Source organism: Vulpes vulpes, chromosome 15 (genome assembly GCF_048418805.1).
Source record: "Vulpes vulpes isolate BD-2025 chromosome 15, VulVul3, whole genome shotgun sequence".
Taxonomy (NCBI): domain Eukaryota; kingdom Metazoa; phylum Chordata; class Mammalia; order Carnivora; family Canidae; genus Vulpes; species Vulpes vulpes.
Genome location: NC_132794.1, coordinates 6,847,445 through 6,861,247, shown reverse-complemented (window position 1 = coordinate 6,861,247; position 13,803 = coordinate 6,847,445). Strand labels below are relative to the sequence as shown.

Genomic DNA, 13,803 nt, shown 5'->3' with positions numbered 1-13,803 from the left:
ATTTGTACAAAATACTGAAGACTCCTCACCACAAAATTGGAAGTAAAGTGTAGGTAAACCAAAACCCTAACACCTCCGATGAGCTAGCATTTCTAGGAGAGAGCTGTCAGTCACTTGCTTTTCCCGCAGAAACTCTGGTTTTGCACCTAGTTGGCACTGCAGGGGTAGGGGATGGGCTGGGGGACTTTCTCACTCCACAGCTGCAGCACACAAACACCCCAAGGCATGCAGGCAATGCCACACATGGGAGGGGACCCCGTGGGATCCCAGATGGCACAGCCCTGGGGAGAATCCCCATGGAAATCCAGCCGGAACTGCCCCCACAGGAACAGTCCGGGTAGAGGGATATTCAAGGTCCCCAGATACTGGCAGATGGGAGACACTCGGGCAACCCAGAGTTCAAATCCCAGGGTCTCTCAGTGTGCTGCAACCCCCAGAGACTGCTTCTCCTGTGTCTGTTTTATATATAAATGAGAGCCTTGACCTTGGCTCTCAGGACAGACCCTTAGAGGTTGGGCATGCCAAGATGCTCTGATCATGAGTGAGAATCTAGTGTAGGGATAAGTCATCCCTTTGAATCACTTCGTGGCTAATAGCTTTAGAAGCTTGTTTGATCTTACGAGTGTTTCAGGCTACTCAGGAGTGGCACATGCTGTGTGCTGTTGGGAGAGACTTCAAGTTTTCAGAAGTAAAGAGCAGTAACAGGGAGAAGCAGCCAGATCGTCACAGCACCAGAGGTCTCGCCTCTTCCCTCCCTGCCTTCCTCCCTTCCTTCCTTTTTCCTTCTCTCTCCTTCTGCCTCCCCTCCCCCTTCCCTTTCACACCCTGTTTCATATCTTTTTAACTGAAAGATTGGATTCAAATCCAATAGAATCCACTCCCTCGCTTTCCCCTCCTGAACATTCCAGAAGCAATCACCATTCTGGACTTGATGCACGCAACACCTCTATGTGTATTTGGATACTGTTACCGTATCAACTATGTGTATTGTGTTTTTGAACTTAACATGAATGGTATCTGATTTTCTTTTGGCACCCACCACCGTGTTTTCAAGATGGGTTCAAGTTAACACATGTTCAATTGGGTAAGCAGCTCTTGGGCCCCCCCACCCGCACAGACCAGTGAACGTCTGAGTGCCCCCCTTCCCGTGCACATGTGAAGGCATCTGCCTTGGTCCACAGCCCTGGCTCTACCCTGGAGTCACGGGGGATGGGAGCACTGAGCCTGGTCTCATCCCAGGAGGTTCTAACTTAATTCTGCTGGAGGGCAGCCCTGGCATCAGAACTATCAAAAGCTCCCCAGGTAATTCTTAGGTGCAGGTGAGGTTCAGACCATCGACCCATGGGCCTCACTGCTTGGAGTGTGGTCCTGGGATCCTGAGGCGTTGATATCACCTGGGAGACCTACTTCAAAAAGCAGAATCTCAGGTGCCGCTCCCCACCTGTATTTTCATCAGATCCTCAGATGATCCCCATGCAGGTTAAGCACAGGGAAGTGCTGGCCTGAGGGGAGCACCCAGATGTGGAACTGCTGGGCTGTAGGGCAGGCACATGTTCCATTTTTCTGGTTAGGATTGGATTTCAACCAATTTTGTAACACTCACATTCTCAACCAGCCATCAGTGTACAGAATCTGAAAACCCAGGAGAGCTCTGGTTCTGTGCATCTACAGAAACTGAAATGGCAGTGTTGACAGCAAGGTGCGCACATCCCTGTGTAATCCAAACACGCGGAGACACTTTGTTAGTGTGTGAAAATTGAGTGTGTCCACGGGAAGTTAGCTTTGTCTACCATTAAGTTCAGATGGCTCTTTTGCCATTATGTTGGGATTTGACCTTGGGGGAGAAAATGGTCAAAACTCTAGACTATTTTCATAGAAGGTCCTTCTTTCTTCTTTTGCTCATGGCCTGTCACAATTCCTCATTATGCAGACACGGATCCTTTCAATTCAAGCCCTCATGCCCCTAGGTTCTACGCAGAGGACAGTCACAGCCTCTCAGACAGGTCTTCCCATCCGCCAGCCTTCTCGGGTCATTTCTTTAAATCCCACCATGAGGTATTAGCCAAACCCTTCATATTTGTTTTGTTTTTGCCTTTAACAACCTAGAAGAATTATTTTTTGGGGGGTTTGGGGGAGGAGCATCTACTTCCTAGAAATCAGTCCATTCTGAAATTGCATTTTCTTCTCTTAATGGTATAACTAGATATTCTAAAAATGATATATAAACATCTTCCCAAAAGTCATGGACTTCATGTTAAAATGGTAAAATGACATCTTAGGAAAACAGCCAAAAAGAGAAGTCTAATCTCTCTGTGGTCCCTTGGTACACTGTTAATTGGCTTCCCTTGTTAAGCCCAGGACTATCATGACTCATTCAGTTTTCCTTTCGAAGACCTATGGGCAAGACCCCAGAGGCCAATTCCTCGGACCTGCATTGTTCTTATTACGAACATTCTCACTTTGGGTTGGTGAAATGGCTGTTCTCTCGTACTGCTGGCTTGACTATAAATCGCTACCACCTTTCCAACAAACAATTCAGCAATACATTTGAAATGTCTTTTAAAAAAATGTGTGCATCGTCTCTCAACTAAAAATTCCACTTCTAGAAATTTATCGTAAGGAAATAATAGAGGATGTGCGCAATGATTTATTTTCAAGGATGTCCTTTGTAGTGCTGTTTATAATAGCATAACATTGGAAACACCCTAAATGTCCAACCAAAGAAAACTAGTTAAGTTGCAGCACATTTAGGGATATTCCTGTGATACTTTGAAATGAAAATCATACCGCTGAATCTATTGATATGAAAAAATGCTTAAAGTGGATTAAGTTGAAACCTTTGAAAACATTACTGAAGCATAATTATTGTTGGCGAAGAAATGTAAATATAACCACAGAAAGAATATTGGAGAGCTTGGCAGTAAGATGTCAACTGTCGTCTCTGGGGAGAAGGTGATGGAGATTTTTAGATTTTTTTTCACTAAACTGTATTTTCTGTCCAATAGACATATAATACTTAGGTTTAAAAATTGTTTATAAAAATGTATTCTGCTCCGTTTCAAAATCAAAACAAGATATTACAAAGAATTTATATACATATATATGTTTGTTAAAGTGTTTTTATAAAGCTTTCAAGGGCATGCTATTTTAATCTCACTTTCTTATACAGTTTATTAATGGGGATTGTTTCATTCAAAAAGAATAAAGTTACACAAAGTTGTATTACTCCCGAATCTTTTTAGGAATGGATCTCTGCATCCCTGCCCTACAAGTTTATAAGCAAAGAATAGAAAAACAAACCATGGTCATATGATAGAGTAAATAAGGATGGTCCTTTCTGACCTACTCATGGGGTGCCATTATTCCAGACCTACCCTGGAGGTGTCATAACAGAGAATACTTTTCAAGGGACAAGCCCAATCACCTCAACATGAAGCACAGAAGCCTGAGTTTGCTAGATCCCAGTATCTTCATAGGTGTCATGCTAACCACTCCCCATCCCATCATCCTACAACCACACACTACTGCCTGCCATCTCCTGAACCACTGCCCCATGCCTGTGCCTAAACACACCCACTGCATGCAGGACTAGCCCCTTCTTAATCCCTTACCTTCCCTCACCACCTCCTTTGGGGATCAGTTCTTGATGCTCTTGAGGGATAAGCACTTATAATGACCCTCTGGGCAGGGAAGTGAGAACAAGACTTGCAAGCCCGAATCCTGCACCAATGATAGTCCCACAGTGAGCCCCACCTTCCCCAGCTACCCGGGCCAGGCATGGATGCTGCAGCGGTAGGCAGCGCTTTGTAGAGTTCAGGTCAGTATGTTGGGTCCCAGCTCTCTCTTCAACTCCACAGACACCCCAGTAGTCTCTCGGGTCTCCTCTATGCTCATGGTATATTAGCAAAGCTGTCTTCTTCTGTCCCACCCTGCCATCACAGAAGGGGGCTCACAAGGTCCCACAAGATTCAACAGACCTTACCTCCTTCCCTTATCCCCAACTATGCATACAAAGGAGAAACAGGAGGGAGCCACAGAATGAACCCCAGCCAAGGCATCACCTTTAGCTATGTTTAGGTGTGCCATTCCATACCTTCGGCCTCCAGAGACCAGTGGGGCTCAGGACCCATCACTTGACCTCATGATGAAGCCGGCTATTCCTTCTTCTATGAAACAACATGCAGAATTCAAGGACCTAAAGTATGACTCCCATCAAATGAGGTCTAAGATTAATTAACTCAAGCTAAAAGGATCCAGAGGAGACAAGGAAAAGGAGACCTACCAAGGGAAAAGGCAGAGTTTTCACCAGAAGGGCTTTGCTCGAGACTACATAAATGAAAAACATTTGACAGGATTCGGGTGACAGAAGCAGAGAAGCCCTTTAGTTTAGGGGAACAGCAAGAGCCCAGCTTCATGCCTGCAGAGGCATGAAACACCTGAGGTGTTGAGAAGTGAGAAATTGGGTGTGGCTGGAGTAGAGGGCTTGAGAGGGGGCACACAAACACAGGAGGACGGAGATGAAAGTTGGGGTACCATCACAGGGAGCCTTCAGTATCTTGCTAAGAAGCCTGAACTTTATGATTCAGGAATTTCAGAGTCACTGAAAATGTCTGAGGAATCAAATTACAATTACATCAAGCACAGCAACCTCGGTGGTAAAATAAAAGGCTTTATTGGGAGCCAGAATACCAATATTTGGGTTCTGATTCAACGATTTACTAGATGTAAATGCTAACCTTTCTGGATTTTGTTTTCTTTTTCTGTGGGTAATTAAGTGAAATGTTAGGGGAATAGAAAAGTAAATGAGATAATGTATGTGAAAGCACTTTGCCAACAATAACACTGCAGAGAAATAATGCATCCACACAGTGGATTTCACATCACAAACTCTGCTGAGATGGAATAAACAATCTCCTATCTCAGGGCCAGCCTCTTCCTTTAAGCACAAAAGTCTGATTTACGCTTTATTTTGAGAAGCTTTTGGAGGTGCTGCTGTCAGATGAATCACGAACCACTGAAGATAAGTTGTTTTGTTTTCAGCCTCCGGGCCAATTGTTTTGAAAATAGCTGTGTCATCAGTCCACATTTCATGGACATCAAAATGGTAAACCCCATACTCTAAGGGAAAAGGGAAAAAGAAGTCCTCAGTCTCTGAAGCCTCTTATTTGTATCTTTGATTCCATGGTTAATAGCTACAAGTTTTATGAAGGCTATTTCGGTAAGTTGAAGTGAAAAGAAAAATAATAAAGGCGAAGCATAGAGTTCAGGAGTTGCACCATTTAAATTACTGCTGGGGTTGGGGGGTGGCAAGTGGTGCGTGGGTAGAGGGTTGAAATTATTTTTACATTTCCCTGAAACTGTTTTCTGACCTAGTAGCATTCCATCGATGCCAGGAAAATATTAAGTAGATATTTAAATCAGGCAAAAGGATACTGCATTGCCAAAGACGTACTGAATCTTCACGAAATAAAATACCTCATGTGGGCAAACATTCTGTGTCAGAGACCCCCCAGAGGAACGAATAAAAGTCAGGTTAAGCAAGAGTCAAACTGGTGAGAATATAAGCGCTAGTGTCATTTTTCTTGAACAATACTAGCGTAAAATATTGGCTTCCAGATAGAAAAATCACCCTTGTTTAAGAACAAATATCAACACAAATTGTACCGCTAAGCCATATCACAATCCTATGAAGTCTTTGTTTATAAAACCAGGCCCTGGGCAAGTCTGCCAATCTGCTGTCCAAGACACTCAAAAGCCTGCAAAAATAAGATTTAACATTTTGCCTCTTGTTAGGGAGAGACTTTACATTCACAAAGTAGGCTCAACAGAGAGAACTGGCTTCACTTTGGGCTTTACTTTATCCCAGATTGAAATTTGAACTCAAGAAGCCTACACTGGTGGACGCCTGGGTGACTCAGCATTCGAGCATCTGCCTTCCTTGGCTCGGTACATGGTCCCAGGTCCCCGGATCGGGTCCCACATTGGGCTCCTTGCAGGGAGCCTGCTTTTCCCTCTGTCTTTCTGCCTTTCTGTGTGTCTGTCATGAATAAATAAATAAAATCTTTTAAAAAACAAAAAAGAAGCCTACACTGGATGTTGTTTCTGAACCTTTTAATTTCCTAATTCATAGATGAGGTTCAGTTACCATTTTGATAGCTTTGATCTCTAATTTTTTTTGAATTAGTGAATTAGCCAGTGAATGAGGTCTATATAACACTGATTTTCTTTGATTCTGGTTGTTCTTTTTTGGTGGCCTATTGAATGGCCAATTTCTGCAAATGCCCCTTGAGAGTTTAAAAAGAATGCATATTCTCTCATTGTCAGGTAGAGGTTTCCTCAAATCATTGGATCAAAATTGATAATGGATACCTAATTTTTAGGTCACTGATCTATCAGCTGCTGAGAAAGGCAAATTAAAATCTCTCACCTAAAGTGGATTTGTCTTTTTCTCTTTACAATTCTTTACATATCTTGAGGCTATGTTATTATGTATACAAGTTCATCATTGTCATGTAGTTTTCATGAATGTAACCTTTTTATTATGTATTAACCCTCAATTATCTCCAGAAGTGCTTTCTGCTTTCTATTTCCACTTTTGTCAAGTTTGTTTTGATTAGAATTTGACTAGTACATCTTATTCCATCTGTTTGCTGTCATCCTTTCTTTGTGTTAGATGTTTTTGTAAACAGTACTTAATTAACTTTTGAGTATTTTCTTTTAAATCTAATCACTCTATCTTTAATGGCAACTTTGGTCTACTTATATGTATTGTTATTGATCTGATTCCTGCTACCTTATCTTGTTCTTTTTATTTACCTTGCTTTATATGTTCTTTATTCCTCCTTCATAAGCATCTTATTGAATTTATCTATTTTTCTTCATTTTTTTTTCCTTTCTCAACCGGTCTGGCTGTTTAACATTCAAGTTCTATTTCTTTACTTGTTACTCTTTAAAAAAATCCAAATTTAATCACCAAATTTATCCCTTTCCCAAAGAAAGCAAGGAATTTAAAAGTCTTGAACTCTCATCATGATCATCCTTAATCTTGAATGATGATATTATCCAGTGTTTTTATTCTACTCTGTTGCTATTCTCCCTACTTAGGAGGTTGTGGTTGTTACTCTATAGCCATTTCTCTTTATATCTATTCTTTTTTTTTTTTTTTTAAGATTTATTTGACAGAATGAGAGAGAGAGAGTGCGCGCGCACAAGCAGGGGGAGCAGCAGGCAGAGGAAGAGGGAGAAGGAGAGGGAGAGGGAGAGGGAGAGGGAGAGGGAGAGGGAGAGGGAGAGGGAGAAGTCGACTCCCCACAGAGTAGGGAGCCCAATGTAGGGCTCAATACCAGGACCCTGAGATCATGACCCGAACTGAAGGCAGACACTTAATCGACTAAGCCACCCAGGCACCTCTAGATCTATTCTTATTTCAACTAATTTCATTGCTCCCATTTCCATATCTTATTCCTTTCTTCTAGGATCCACTTTCTTTATTAGATTTTCTGTTATTTCTTGAAGTGAGGGTCGGTTAGCAACAAACTCAGACTTTTGTTTGAGAGTATCTTTATTCTCCCCACAATTTACAGAATGGATTATAATGCACTCTTAATAAAGTTTTAATAAAGTTTTTTTTTTTTAATCACATTCCTCTGAAGTTGATTCTAAAGAGCCCATTGGCTTCAAGAAGCTACTAAATGAGTCTATGGCAGAAAAAAAAAAGTTAAGAGCCCAGAAGAGAGCTAGAATTTTGTCAGTTTCTCCAAGCTCACTGAAGATTTTTCTCTACTGCCCCAAGTGTTGTGTGTCATTGTGGAGAAGTCTGCTGTCCTTACAACTGTCTTTGTTTTCAAATAGTCTTTTTTCTTTGCTGGTTTTTAAGTTCTTTGTCTTTGGTATTCTACAGTCTTGCCAGAATATGATTAGTGTGTACTTATTCTTATTTATCTCTTTCTATCTTCTGCTTCCTGTATATGGAAAATGGTCTTGTTCATAAATTTTGAAAAGTCAGATTTTTTAAAAAAGATTTTACTTATTTATTCATGAGAGAGAGAGGCAGAGACATAGACAGAGGGAGAAGCAGGCTCCCTGGAGGGAGCCCGATGCGGGACTCGATCTCAGGACCCTGGGACCATGACCTAAGCCAAAGGCAGACACACTCAACCACTGAGCCACCCAGGTGCCCCAAGTCAGATTTTATCTCTTCAAATATTTCATCTTGTCCATTCTTTTTACTTCCTCCTTTCTGGAACTTCTATTAGATTCAGCACATTATCACGAGCCCCTTCCCTGCCCTTGACCTTTGCTCATAAATTCCATGTCTTTATCAGTGCTCTGCACCCTGAAATCAATTGCAAGTCTACTTTCCTTAATTCACTCTTTGACTTTTTCAAATCAACTGTTTAACCCACCTACTGAGTTCCTGATAACTTGTAAATCCTTTTTTGTGTTTCTAGGAATTTTCATGCTGCTTCTACAACATTATCTGTTCTTGGGACGCCTGGGTGGCTCAGTGGTTGAGTGTCTGCCTTTGGCTCAGGGCATGATCCCGGATTCCCGGGTTCGACTCCCATATCAGGCTCCCTGCATGGAGCCTGCTTCTCCCTCTGCCTGTGTCTCTGCCCCTCCCTCCCTCTCTCTCTCTCCCTCTCTCAAATAAATAAAAATATTTTTAAAAAACAAACAAAATTATCTGTTCTTTTCCATAATGTCTTGCTCCTCTATTTCTAGTTCCTTCTACTGTGTGTTTAACCCCTTTTAAACCTACTTACTTTATAGTCACTCAATCCCATGCTTCAGTTATCTAACATTCTTGAGGCTTCATCATGTTGTCTGTCGTTTCTGCTGACTTCTGTTCTAGGTAGATTGCTTCTTCCTGTTTTTGTAATTTGGAGTCACAGAGTCATTTTACAGTGAAGCTTTCTCTGCAGGAATACTCTGTAAAGTTTGGATTGAAGATGTGTCTCTCCAGGAGGATCACATACATACTTCAGTCAGGTGTCGGAGGTGGGCCTTAGACTACGACCACTTTTCAATGCTTAATTTCTCAGCCTAGGATTGCTGGAAAACACAGTTGTGTGCATATGTACATAGAGAGAGATCAAGTCCAACTCCTTGCTTTGCATAAGACCAAGACCAAGACCTCATCTCTTGCTGCTTAAAGACCTAAATCTCTGAATGAGAGACACGGGTATCCCACCCCCATCCACGTCACCTGTGACAACCAGGTGACAAAAGGACAGAGGAATACTCTGTTCTCAGTTCCTTCCTTGTTTTGAGTTGCTAAGGAAGTCACTGACTTTTTCCCCACAGTTAGACATATAAAAGATGTCAGATTCCATGCTACATTTCCAGGTATTCTGTAAGAGGAACACCTTAAGTCTCTCTTAAGCTCAACATTTTACTAGGTCCAAGAGACTTCTCGGCATATTTTTTTACCTATTTAAAACTTTTCCATTTCCAATGTACCGGTCAGCCTAGCTCATGCTATGCTCTGTTTCATGCATTTATTAACTGTCAAAAAATTAATTGTACATGTTAATCATGTAATACCCTACAAAAGAGTCAAACACTATAAGGAAATATGGCTATCTTTAGCCTGCTTGAGAATCAATAATTTCATTAAGTGTTTTATTCAAAACACATGACTAAACTATTTTTGCTGGGCTCTAAACATATCTTTGACATTCTGACACGCCAAAATACTTCACTGGATGGAGTCATTCTCAGCTCTTCCTGAGTGGATTGACTAGTTTCAGGATTTTGTTTTCCTTCATTTCTTCCCCGTTGCCTCTCCTTGGTTATCCCATGACTACACAGCTTTTGCTCATCATGTTTTAGAGATGCATTGACCTGTTCCACTTAAAGTTTCTCCTTGCTCGGGTTTCCTTTGCCTCTTTAGATGTTGATGTCCACAGAGTTTTGTCATGGTCCTCACTCCATACTTAGCCCTGTACTTTCTATTCCCATGTCTACCTACAACATGCATAGCACATTAGTTTCCAGTGGTTGCCATTAGAGAGTACACTAAGTGGCTTAAAACAACATAAATGTGTTGTCTGATGGTTGTGGAGGCCAACAGTCTGAGAGCAAGGTTCAGCAGGGCCCTGCTCCCTCTGGGGATCTGTGTAGAATTCCTCCCTTGTCTGTTCTAGCTTCTGGTTGTGGTCAGAATCCTTGGTATTCCTTGGCCTGCAGCTCCATCAATTCAATCTCTGCTTCCATTATTACAAGGCCTTTTCCCTGTGTGTCTTCACATCATCCTCCCTTTCTGTATGTCTGTGTCCAATGTTTCCCTTCAATAAGGACACCATTTTATTAGACCCACCCCCAGGACCTCATCTTGACTTGATTCAATCTAAAAACACTCTACTTCCAGATAAATAAATATAAAAAAAAAACACTCTATTTCCAAATAAGGTCATGTCCTAAAGCACTGGGAGTTAGGGCTTTAACCTTTCTTTTTGTGGGGCCACAATTCAACCCACACCACATGCTTATGTCTGTGGATCTACCTCAAATCTCAGGATTTCTCCCAAATGCTTGACTTGAATATGAAAAAAAAAAAAAAACCACTATAATATCTGGAAGTCTTACAATATCCTCAGCATTGTTTATGTGCTTCAGATGTATTTTCTTACTTAATCCATTCAGTGTCATACAAAGTAGGTATTACCATCATCTGTATTTTGGTGCAGCTGCAGGCCAAGGAACACCAAGATTAAGTGACTTTCCAGGTCCCAGAGATAGTCAATGGCAGAGTTTAGAACCCAGGTGTGGTAAGCCCTGATAAATGACTTTTAACCCTAATGGCTCTCAGATTGCCTTGTGGGTGGATGTCCCACTGGTAACTTAAATACAGAATAAACCAAACCAAATCATCTACCTTAATTTTTTTTCTCCACACATTAACATCCATCTAGCCACTCATGCTAAATCTAAGTTATTTTCAATTCCATCACAGAAATGTAGTGGTTACATCCTGAGCAACACAGTAGACTATTTTAACATCTCCTCTAGTATCTTGTCCTTTACTTAGTCTCCTTTGAAAAGGCATTTCAGAATCTCTGCAACAAGAGCATCTCACGATTTCATGTCCTTGTGTTCCTCTCTGGGTAATTTTGATAGTGTAGCACAAGAATGAGAAACTCAAGACTCTGGAGTCAGAAAGAACTGGATTAGAATCCTAGCTCTCCAAATTGTTGGCTGGGACTTTCTGAGCAATGATCTTTAGTTTCTTTATCTATAAAGTGAGAATAATGAATAATACCTACACCACAGGGTGCTTGGGGATTTAAATGAGATAATACCTTTTCTACAAAGTGGATGGCCCAGTGCCTGACAATAGGGAGCACTCAATAGATGGCAGCTGTATCATTTCTGTGTTTATGATTTCAGTCACACATAGAAGAACCCTGGGACAGTTTCCTCAATCAGTATCCAGCTTATAGTTTAAGAATATAATTAACTTTGACTTCGGATTTAAGGTTTAGCTGGTTTGCTTGTCTGGTTACTTGACTTGGTTGCACAGAAGCAATTTAAACAGAAGATTATAGAAACCCATTTCATAATGTAGACATAGTGGAAGAGATCCTTGGGAGCGTTTAGTGGCGTGACAAAATAACATGAAGACATGTCATCTTTGTAACAAGTTCTGTAGGTAGATGTGAACACAAGCCTGGGAACTGGCTCTGGTCTTATCCACCTGTGCAAGTATCTCAGAGAGAAGTGCTTCCCTTCTCTCCAGTACTCCACGTTCTCATGTTTAAAGGAAGAGGTTTGTGATATAGTTAGCTTTATGTGTCAACCTGACTGGATCATGGGATGTCCAGACATTTGGTTAAACATTATTTCTGGGTGTGTCTGTAAGGGTGTATCCAGAAGAAATCAACATTTGAACTGGAAGACTGAATAGAGCAGCCTGCCCTCCCCTGTATGGGTGGGTGACATCAACTAACCCACTAGGGACCTGAATGGAACAAAAAGGTGGAGGAAGGAAGGGACGATTTGCTCCCTTTGCCTGGTTTCTGAGCTGAGACATTGATCTTCTGCCTTCAGGTTTCTGACTTTCATGCTTTGAGACTTGGACTAAAATCTACACCATTGACTCTCCTGGGCTTCCAGTTTGCAGACAGCAGATTGTGGGCTGTGAGACTTCTCAGCCTCCATAGTCACATGAGTTAATTCCTCATAATAAATAAATAAATGGGGAAGAGGAGAGAGAGAGATGGAGAGACATTGGTTCTGTTTCTCTGAAGAATCTTGACTAATAATACAAAGTTGAAGGCAGCCTGGTGGCTCAGCGGTTTAGTGCTGCCTTCAGCCCAGGATCGAGTCCCATGTCAGGCTCCCTGGATGGAGCCTGCTTCTCCCTCTGCCTATGTCTCTGCCTCTCTGTGTGTGTGTGTGTGTGTGTGTGCATGTGTGTGTCTCATGAATAAATAAGATCTTTAAAAATAATAATAATACAAAGTTGAGCTAAGATCATCCAGGGTCTTATACCTTCCACTCCTGTGATTCCATGATTCTTGCTAACTAAATCTAGATTACCACTCACTCAACAGATGCACATTTACTGACCTCTGCATACAGGCCACAAGCCTGCTGCTATTTTGTCTGGTGATTAAAAATGCAAAAGATGTGTTCCCCAACCTGCAATCTAATAGAATAGACAGGCTCTAATTAACTCTAGCAAGATTCAAACAAAATAGGTTTACCGTCCGAGGTTGGTGAGGATATTCTTCTATAACTTGTTATTCACCTGCTTTTGAAGCCCAGCTTGGAGGTGTCACATTGAGAAGGAATCATGTGAGAGCCACGTGAGTCCTCTTCCACTCTGAGAACTCAAAATCTTGACTTTACAATAAGCCAGACCAGCAAAGACTCACCGTGGACATATGCTCTCTGTCCACAATGAGCCGTTCTCTAATGTAATTCACTCTGTTCATAAAGGATGTCTTAAGGACCATACTAGTGAAATGCAGTGCTGCAATCATGTCAGAAATATGGTCACCTCTACAGTCTCACTGAACCTCAAGTGTAAAGTCCAGGGATCCTGCATTTGGGATTCAGAATTAAGAAAAACATTGTCTTCCCTGTGAAACTTCTTTGCAAAATCAGGGATTATGTCCCCACATGACTTTTTATTTTGGCTGCCAGGAAGCTCAAAGCCATACTGGAAGCGTGGCTACAATTTCTTAGCCAACCTTGTGGTCAAATGTGGTCAAAATGGATGCATTCTTCTTTCATGTGATTTTGGTTTTTCATTAATATTTTTAATTGCCTCAAGACTGATTCCTAATTTCTTTTTGATCAGTAATTTGGTTCACAGGTTTATCAGTAGTTTAGTCTACAAGGCATCTCCAATCCTTGTGGGATTAAATGGTATATGCAGATGTAAGTACATATGAGATGCATTCTAGAATATAATGTGAAAGAAAATTAAGCATGGTAATAAAAGAACTGGTTAGATGTTTTAAAAGAAGCAATTAAATTGCCAAAAGATTAAGGTTGGCTTCCTAGACAGGGTGGATTTTCCCTGAAGAAATATTTGTGAGCAAAGAAAGGAGGAAGGGCATTCCATCAGAGGGAACCACATGGATCTAGACATAGGGTTGTGGCAATGCAGACTGTGAGAACACATGACTCAGGGCCAGGATATGGCAGAGAAAAATGATGGAGGCTGCAAAGAGATTAAGGAATCATATGAGATTCCAAGGAAACTACTCTTGACCAGTCATGTTTATTGTCATCTCATCTCAGATGCTCTGAAACATGTGTCTGAACCAGTCATTTAAGCTCTTAATCCCA

General features: G+C 41.5%; 1 protein-coding gene across 4 annotated transcripts in view; it reads right to left on the bottom strand.

Annotated features, from left to right (window-relative positions):
- The window catches only part of ERG (ETS transcription factor ERG), a 253,342-nt gene that overhangs the window by 21,018 nt on the left and 218,521 nt on the right, over positions 1-13,803 (bottom strand). The gene's annotated exons all lie outside the window — the stretch shown is intronic.